This window comes from Furipterus horrens, unplaced genomic scaffold, assembly GCF_987537825.1.
Source record: "Furipterus horrens unplaced genomic scaffold, mFurHor1.1.pri manual_scaffold_10, whole genome shotgun sequence".
In the NCBI taxonomy this organism is placed as follows: Eukaryota; Metazoa; Chordata; class Mammalia; order Chiroptera; family Furipteridae; genus Furipterus; species Furipterus horrens.
In genome coordinates this window covers 5160181-5170331 of record NW_028327180.1, presented here as the reverse complement: position 1 = coordinate 5170331, position 10151 = coordinate 5160181, and the positions used below count along the sequence as shown (strand labels likewise).

Below are 10151 nucleotides of genomic sequence, written 5' to 3'. Positions count from 1 at the left end.
CAAGGTGCGCATAATGCCGAAGAGGTTGCACCACTCCAAGATGAAGGGTCGCCCACGCATCAACACCAGTTGTGCCAGCAACCCAGTTAAGACCCAGCAATTCATCAACAAGATGGAAGATGCACTCGGCGAGGGAGTGGCGGCAGATGACATTATCGAATCCAATTGGCCACGTCTCCGCGATGCCATATACAACTCCGCCATTATTGCTTACGGGAAGAAAGAGCGGAAGAACGCTGACTGGTACGAGGCTCACTGGGAAGAAATGGAACCCGTGATCGAGGCTAAGAGGAGGGCCCTGCTGGCTTACAAGGTCACGCCCACTCCCAGTACACTTCAAGCTCTACGGGCTGCCAGGAACAAAGTCCAGAAGACCGCCCGCCACTGTGCCAACACCTATTGGCTAAACCTGTGCAGAAGCATTCAGGAAGCCGCCGATATAGGCAATGCACGAGGAATGTATGAGGGTATCAAGAAGGCAACAGGCCCAATCCCCTCCAAGATCGCCCCCCTTAAGTCCAAGACAGGTGAGGTCATCACTGACCAGGAACAGCAAATGCGGCGGTGGACCGAGCACTACCTCGAGCTGTACGCAACGAGGAACACCGTAACAGACACTGCTCTTAACGCCATCCCAGACCTACCAGTCATGGAGGAGCTAGACACCCCACCTACTGCGGCAGAGCTCGGCAAAGCCATCGACCGCCTCGCTTGCGGGAAAGCACCAGGAAGCGACGGAATCCCTCCAGAAATCCTAAAGAGCGGGAAACCAGTCCTGCTACAGCCGCTCCACCATCTACTCTGTCTCTGCTGGAAGGAGGGTTACATCCCCCAGGATATGAGAGACGCCAACATTATCACCATGTACAAGAACAAAGGAGACCGCAGCGACTGCAACAACTACCGGGGCATCTCTCTCCTCAGCGTCGTCGGCAAAGTATTCGCCCGGGTCGCTCTTGCCCGCCTGCAGACCCTTGCTTCCCGCGTCTACCCAGAGTCCCAGTGTGGCTTCAGAGCTGGCCGCTCAACAGTGGACATGATCTTCTCCCTACGCCAGCTGCAGGAGAAGTGTCACGAGCAGCATAAACCACTCTACCTCGCCTTTATTGACCTCACGAAGGCGTTTGATCTGGTCAGTCGAAGCGGACTCTTCAGCTTGCTACGGAAGATTGGCTGTCCACCACATCTGCTTGCTGTGGTCATGTCCTTTCACGACAACATGCACAGCACGGTGTCCTACAACGGCGCAACCTCTGAGGCCTTCCCAGTCAGCAGCGGAGTAAAGCAGGGCTGCGTCCTCGCGCCTACGCTGTTCGGAATCTTCTTCTCCATGCTCCTCCAATACGCCTTTAAGGACTGCAGCGAGGGTGTCTTCATTCACACCAGATCCGATGGCAAGCTCTACAACCTGGCCCGTCTACGAGCCAAGACCAAAGTCAAAGAGGTGCTCATCCGTGAGATGCTCTTCGCCGACGACGCAGCTTTGACATCACACTCCGAAGAGGGACTCCAGCAGCTAGTCACTTGCCTTTCCCATGCATGCAAGGAGTTCGGACTAGCCATCAGCCTGACGAAGACGAATGTTATGGCTCAAGGCACGGGGACTCCCCCATGCATCACCATCGACGGATACACCCTGGAGGTTGTCAACGACTTCACTTACCTCGGGTCCACCATCTCGAGCTCTCTGTCAGTCGACTTGGAGGTCAACCGGAGAATCGCCAGGGCAGCCACAGTTATGGCCAGACTGAACCGGCGAGCGTGGAACAATTCCAGCCTCACTGAGAAAACCAGACTGCGCATCTACCAAGCCTGCGTACTCAGCACTCTCCTCTATGGCAGCGAGACGTGGACCACCTACGCAAGGCACGAAAGGAAACTCAACAGCTTCCACATGAGGTGCCTGCGACGCGTCCTGCATGTCGCCTGGCAGGATAAGGTCCCCAACACCGAGGTGCTGAAGCGAGCCAATATGTGCAGTTTGCATGCAGTTCTTAGCGAGAGACGCCTCAGGTGGCTCGGCCATGTCAAAAGAATGGATGCAGGCCGTATCCCCAAAGACCTCCTCTACGGCGAGCTAGCAGAAGGCAAGAGGATGACAGGGCGCCCAAAACTGCGGTTCAAAGACATCTGCAAAAAGGACATGACACAATGCTCCATCAATCTCAACACATGGGAAGTACAAGCAGACGACCGCCTAGCCTGGAGGCTCGCGGTCAGGCAAGGTACGTCACGCGCGGAGGCTGCGCGCAACGAGGAGGCGGTCCAGAAAAGATCGAGGCGGAAGCAGCGTCAGCAGCAGCAACAACAGCCATCTGCCTTCACCTGTAACATGTGTGGCAGGGATTGTCACTCCCGAATCGGACTGCACAGCCATTCTCGGCGGTGCAGATAGACTCTCAAGAAGCTACGCCATCGTCTCTCGAGACGGACGGCTGCCGACGACGACGAACGACGACGGTGTGAGGAAGGAGTTCGACTTTGTTTTTTTATTCATCTATCCAGTTGTTAGCACTATTTATTAAAAAGGCTATTTTTCTTTTAATCCATTGAAGTGCCTTGGCATCCTTGTTGAAAATTTGCAATCCATTATTCTTAAGCCAAACCTTTGTGCCTCTAGAATTTTGCTTAAGGATGAGGGTATTCCTCCTCACATCCCCCAACCCCCACCAAGGAAGCTCCTCAGCTCCTCCTCTAAATACTAGATTCCTGATCAGTCCATCCTGAAAGTTCCCCAAATATTCACATTTCCATATTACCTTGTAGCAAATACTTCCAGACACATCCTGGTTAAGAATGCCGTGTTCCTTGCCTGCCCCCTGCCCGCCCCACCCCACCCCGGCACATTGATCATGTTTTCTCCTGGTTTTCTAGTCTTTCCTTCTCAGTTTACCTTGGCTCCTTCCTCACTATGCACACAATTTCATTTCACTTCCTAATTTCTGTGCTGGCTCCCAAATCTGTAATTTCAGTCCAGACATTTACTCTGAGCTCCAGACCCATATTTCCTGGATGCCCAGGGTCGAAATCAAAGCCAACACAAATAAACCTGACCCCATTGTTATCTCTTCTCCCCCAAACCTGCTCCATCTTTTGATTTCCCCATTTTGATAAATGTCACTGCTATTCATGTCGTCCTCAAGCTGGAACTCCTGGAGTTATTCGGGTCTCCCCTGTCTCATCCCCCAGCTACCAAGTCCTGGTGATGCTACATTGGGACTCCAGTATCTGCTTCCAACTGTCCATCTGCCGCCTTCCTTGTATCTTGATCATTTTCGTTTCATCTTGCATTGGCCTATGCATCTTCCTGCTCCAAGTTTTCCAACCTATTCTTCATGATGAGTCTGAGTTATTTTAACATAAATCTTATTTTATTCTTCCCCACAAACACTCTAAACTTTCATGGGTTCTTATTGCCTTTCGGGCCCATTTCCTGCCCCTTGCCGCCCTAATCCAAAGCCTCTCGCCACATTAGGCTATTGCAGTTTGCAGATCCTTCCCTTTCTGGCCTCCATGTTTGGGTACATGCTGTCACTGCTATCTAAACTTCTCTGAATCTTTAAAGACGAGATATCATGCTTTCCCCGGCTTTCCAGGCCGTTAATTGCTCTCTTTTTTTGTACATTTTCCCTGAGTACTTACTGATTATAGCATTTACCCCATTAAACAGCTGATCATTCCTAAGAGATAGATCATAAATCAGTTCCGAATCACTGTTACTTAAAGTATATGATCAATAACTTAATTATTGAATGAATAATGAATTCTATGTCAGATTTTTCTGATTTAGTTTAAGAGAGAATTATTTTTTATCTCACACATTTTATAGAAACTTACTGAAAACAAATTCAAGGGAATTATAATTTAATAGACAGATTTCTACCAAAGAAACAGTATGGGATTTTTTCTTTCCCTTAACAATGTGAGGTTTGGACTTTCTTATTTCTTTTTTTTTCTTTCTCAGTATGATGAAATCTGCAGAGCTTAAAATGAGACACAAGCTGACCAAAGAAAATTCTTTTAAGTTTATATAAAAATTTACTCAAGTTTTCAGAAGCCCACCATGAGCTGAAATTTGACCTCAGACATTATTATATAAGTAGTTGCATGACTTTTCCCTTCGTGCTGTTTAAAAGTGTCATATAAAGTGGTTCTTCACTTTTGTTTCTTGATTTAACACTGACCATGATCTCTGAATGAGTCCCCTATGGTCTGGTATGTCTGAAACTGAACGGGGCTTGTGGGTCCATGGAAGCCTGGAGCCGTCTTCCTCACATTTGGCCTTGAAGTGGAAGTAGATTGTAAAGATGGGGATTAGTACTGACAATAGTAACTGAAACTTAACCCTTCAAAGCAAGGCATGATGAAAAGTAATTGAGTTTTCACTTAATCTACCTAGAATTTATTCTCAGATGCTAATTGCCATACTTGGTTTAACTATGACTTCTCTTTTCCTAGTGTTTGAGTTCAGAGCATTTTATGCCCATGGAGAAATAATATAATAACTTTATTGCTTGTTTCATGGATTTTTTTTGGCAAATGCCAGGCTCAGAATGAGTAATAGAGTTTTCTTGAGGAAGGAGATAATTATTTAGCATCCTGAGTATTTGAGGGTAGTTTCATTGGATTAATTTTCTCCTACATGTTGCATAAAATTTGGCGTTTGGCTCTGAACATAGAAGAAAATAAGACAGGCTTGATTTTTATTTTGACATGTACTAATCATAAAATGTTACTTCCTGTTTGACCTGTGCGAGACATTGAGTAGGAGTAAGGAATAAGTACATGACCTTAAGGAATTCATACACCGAGAGTAAGAACAGAGCAATTAAGCAAATGAATTATGGCATAAAGTGCTGAATGCTCTAAAATTATTTGTAAAAAGAGTTTTCGGATAGGTGGATAGAAACTCAGATTAAAGAAGCCTTTACAGAGAAGGTGTCTTTGAGCCGGGTCTTAAAGGATGATTTGGAGTTTTTCAGGTCAAAAAAGAGGAAGGTTATTTCATGCAGAGGGAACAGCATGTTCATAAGCTTGAATTTTTATGAAACAAAGATATTGTAGTGGTTGAAAAATGTTACATGGCTACAGTGACTCCTTGTTCGTTGGAGCAAATCTAAATACTTCAACAAGACACTTAAGAGGAGTCTATATAATATCCTCAGCAAATGTATGTCCATTATTGATTCTGCTCACTTCCTACTGTATTCCCTGAGTTTTAATGACATGATCTCCTTATGGTATTCCACATGTGCCTGAAGACTTTCTTGACAAACCTAACACCAGTCTGAGTCCTCCCTTACTTTGGACACCCCCCCCCATAGTTCTTTAATTGCTAGAGATATGTGTACTTAACAATATGAACTTCTGTGGAGCAGAGACTATGTACTTTCTATTCCTGTCATTTATACTGCTCAGCAAAGAGCCATTAAGCACAGAAATGTATAATTTTTTGTGAACTATTGTTGCTCTAAATAATTTTTGATGGATTTAAGCTCTATATTAATGCCTATTTAGTTTGATTTTCAAGGGCATTTGTGTTTTGTATACATATGTGTAGGAAAGTGTCATGATGACTACCTTTGAGACCTCTCTCGGCTGTTTGTTTATTACATGATATATACAACTAAATGTCATGGAGTGGACTAAGTGGTGTACAGAATCCCTTCTAGTTCAAAACATTCTGTGAAGTATGGTAAGGAGAACTATGGATGATCTATATTCTGTGCTCCCTTATTCCCGTACCTTCCAGTTATGATGATTCCTGTATTCACTTTGGTGATTGATTTTCCAATATCTGTAATGATCTCAAAGAATACTATGAAATTCTCAAGTAAAATTGCAATTCATTCATTTAGATCTTTTGAAAAGTAATCCCCACAGTACATTCTATGTAAGTAAAATCCAGGAGAGAAGATCCAATAGACGAAGTTACAGGAAGAGTTGGGACATCAGCATTCTAGGTTCCGGAGAACAAAGTAAGATGCCAGTGCCGGTTTTAGTTGTGATTGTGGGTCCCTTGTTGCATACCCCGACCCCTCAACTTAGATACTTAGAAAACAACAACTATTACTTATTCAGCCTTTAACTGTGCAGGCGTCAGTGGGGAAGGCCCCTGTTTTTGCTCCACAGAGTGTTAGCTGAGATGACTTGATGGGGGGCCTGGAGGATCCTTTCCAAGATGACTCACTTAATGGCTTTGACTCAAGTCGGTGGGGAGCTCCGCCGGGGCCGAAGGCCAGGCACCTTGATTCTTTTCCATGTTGGCCTCTCTGTCGGGTACTTGAACTTCCTCACAGAATGGTGGCTGAGTTCCAAGAGAGAGTGTCCCAGGAGTCAGGAAGTGGAAGCTGCCAATTTTTTAAAGCCATGGTGGGGAAACCGGCACATTAGTTCTGGTGTATTCTATTGGTCTGTCAGTCACAGAGTCCAGATTTGAGCGGAGGGGTCATGGACCCTACCTCTGGATAGGAGACTATCAAAGGAATTTGATGGGCTGTTTTAAAGCTGACACAGGTTTCCTCATTGAACATAGTCTTATTTTTTTTTCCTGATCTTTATTTTCATTCTGATATTTATTTTCACTATAAAAGAAGTAAAAAATCACAAGACATTTTCAGGGCTCATTTGATATGAAATTTGGGAAAACTCTAGGTCTACTTAGTAACCATTACCATGTTTCTAGTTATCTGTTTAGTATGTCCACCTTAATAGAAACTTGAGTTAGCTAACCACAATTTGCATTTCATAAACTAAATATTTACATTTGAGATTTAGTGTGTTAATTCTTTATGCCTCCAGGCTTTTTGTTAATTTCAGCTTAGGTCTGGTAGTGAATGGATATGTATGTGTGTGTGCACATTTGTGTGCACATGCTGATCTTTATGGAACACTTTCACTCTTGCGTTTTCAATTTTCCATGACCTTTCACTGTCTTTAAGCCATAGTCTCTTTTCTACCCAGGTGCACAACAGGTGCTCAGAGGAATAGTGGGAATCCCCTGTTAGGGAATACGGTGAAACTTCTGAGAGTAGAGCGTTTCTGTTTTAGAATTCAGAATTGTAATATTGCAAAAGTACTTCGAACCTATATGCAGGTATTAAACAATTTCTGGAATTACCCCCTGTAACATTTCTGCCAAGTAATCAACCACCCTACACCAAAATAACTTCATCAACAGAAGGAGGTCTACTAGTCTGGGGTGGTAACCAGTTCCATGTTCAAGCATTGCTGCACTTTGAAGTCTTTTCTTCAAATGTAGCTAAATTTTGTATCCTTGTAACTTATCATACAAAAAAATTCTAAACGCTCCTACCCATGAAAAGCTTTTAGAATTGAGAATATTTCTCATGGATCTTTCTCATTGGGCTGATTTTTCTTACTCCAAACTAAACGGTCTTATTTTCCTCGACTGCGCCTCTTCACATAGTTTCAAATGACTTTCTACCTAACTACTTACCTTTGAATATATTCTGGTTTGTTGAGTTTCTTTAGTATTTAAGAAATATATAACACTGTTGTGAAATGCTAAATAGTATTTAAGAACTGAACACACATTCCAGAAGCAATAGGACAGGGGGCCCTTCTACGATGTTTTTAGCTGTTCATTTTTAATTTAGCGCAGGTTGCAATATGCCTGCTTGGAGTTCCCACAGTCTTCGCAGCACAGATGCCTCTTCCTCACCTTTTGTCTTCTTCAAGACTGTGCGCGTTGTGGATTTTAAATCTGGACAAGTAAAAGAAGTCTATGTCATTTATGCAATAGCCACATAATTCTTTTTTCTTCTACCCTCTCCAGAATTTATCAATTTTGAAAGGTAGTGAAGCATTTAGTAGGCTAAATGGCTTTCCAACTTTGTCATTCTTTGTCAAGTTCTTTTAATTAATTGTTTGAAGGTATCTAGACAATATAACAACAGGCATATTTTTAAAAACTTAAAGGTAAATTAGTAAAGGATTTAGTAAACATATATTTTATATATATTTTAAGTGACTAGGTAACAAATAAAAATACTGCATAAAGACAAAGGAAAGGACTGATACCTGTACGTTGTTTTCTATGTTTAATTATGTAAATAATTGTTAAATGACTAGTTGCCCCATGCTAGAGTGTTGAATATTGAGTCTGATTTTTTGGGGGGGATGTAAGACAGGATGTATACCATTCATGCATTCAGGCTGCCTTCGACTCCCCAGGCCAATTACTTTAGAATTGTTTAAGCTAATTAGTTAAATTCCTTAAGTCAATTGCAGACATGACCCTTCATGGAGGCAAATTTTTCCTGCATATTTGTAATGAGATTATTTCAATTTACTTCTTTGTAAAGTTTGACAATCCATGCATGTGTATGTATGTATATATGTTCTGTTTTTCTTTCTTATATTTTTAGTGAACACAGGGAACATAAAGTTCCTTTCTTTATGTTTAGTTGATTTGGAAGGATATTTTTAGTTATGATAACATTAAAGTTGGTAGCAAGAGGCAAGGAAGCAGAGTGGTTAGTTTAAGACGGACATATTGTGGCCGCTTGCAGTTACCAATCCACATCTCTTTTTCCACAGCAGTGTGCTCTCAGAGTTGGCATTGATTCTGTGCGTACGTCGCATCAGCAGGGTCTTTTGTGGAACAGATAGAAAAATGTTATGATGCTGTAACTAGTTAAGTTGTTGTTATAAAACAAATCTTTACTGCGCCTTTACTGGCCATGGAACTCAGAGGCTTCCATTTATTATTTTATCAACCCCTGATGTGGAAGCCCCTTCTTAGAAAACTTGCATAAGGCATGTGCCTACCATCCTTTGTAAATACTGTAAATGCAGAACTGAAATCTTTCATTGGTAGAAAAATTTGATTCAGATCAATATGAAAACTTTAGCCAATAAACTCTTCCTGTTTCTCTGAGAGGAGGCCGTCTTGGATGTGCCAACCCAAAGTCTAAGTGAGGATTCCTGCCACTGGTTTGTCCTAGACAGCTTTTTTCCGTTTCAGCATGGTGACTTATTCTGTAAACTGCACATGGAAAATTATTATATGTAACATAGAAGGCTTGAATCCAAGGAGCACAGTTCTAGAATCAAAAGGCAAACTATGCAACATTTGAGAGAAACTTCCAGAAGTTTCCTTGTTTCTTTTTATACGCGATTACCTTCTGCATGAAACACACTTTAGTTGTAATAGATATTAGGTAGTACTATTCTGTGAATATGAAGCAGAGGAACTGAAATTTCAATTTGAGACACAAAGAAATATAGAATCTGAGAGCTGAACTCTAGCTTTTCATGCAAATGTCACTTATGCCTTTTCTTAAGCATTTCCAGAGGTGAGGAGCTCTCTGTGGTGAGTTCTCTTTGTGGGAAATTGTAGTTAAAAAGCATTTCTCACACTGAACTGAATAGGGCATATACCTTTTACTCTAAGTTTGGAACTTTCTACGTGGTAGTTTTTTACATTTTTTAAGATAACTGTCATTCTTAAATTTTCTTTTGTTTAAAACAAAAAAAATTCCTTCAGTCCTTTTCTTAGGACAGTTTTGATTTCTGTTTTTTTTTTTTTTTTTTTTTTTTAGTCCCCCACTACCACAAATTATGCAGTCGAGTTTCCCACATTTGGGGAAATTGCAGGGGTCAGCACATCTGGAGTGCAATGGATAAGCCTCGCCCTGGTATCTCCCCTGCCAGGTAAGTATTCGATTTCTGTTTTACCACTCTGGTCACTGTTCCTCTTAAAGTATTTTATTAATATTGCTGTTGGACTTTGGGGATATTACCATGCAGAGTTAGTGATTTTCCTAAAAAAACAACTAATTCTCCATCCAATTAAAATGAAGAAAATTCTAATTAATTTTATGTAGCTCAGTGTCCATCTTGCTAAGGTTGGAGGCTGGAAATAGAATAACCCCAAGGAGACTTCAGGCTGTGTGTAAAGGAAATTTTAACTGGAATGAAATATAAGGACCATGGTTCTTGTTTCTCTAAAATCTGAAGCTGAGGCAGCCTGCTGCAAAGACAACTCAGACACCCAGAGGGATTTTAGGCAACTGGTAAGGACTGTTCTGCATTGAACTCTCCTCCTTTTATAAGTTTAACTTCCCGAGTTGCACTAGGAAGAGGCCTTGGCGAAGAGCAGGAACTGCTGTCCGTTGGCCAGTGTA

At 42.3% G+C, this 10151-nt stretch overlaps 1 non-coding gene across 1 annotated transcript; it reads right to left on the bottom strand.

Moving 5' to 3' along the window:
* Positions 1 to 9520: 9520 nt before the first annotated feature.
* LOC149999198 (U1 spliceosomal RNA) lies at positions 9521 to 9686 on the bottom strand. The gene has a single exon (XR_016513867.1). It is a non-coding gene; the product is annotated as a U1 spliceosomal RNA (small nuclear RNA).
* Positions 9687 to 10151: the final 465 nt, after the last annotated feature.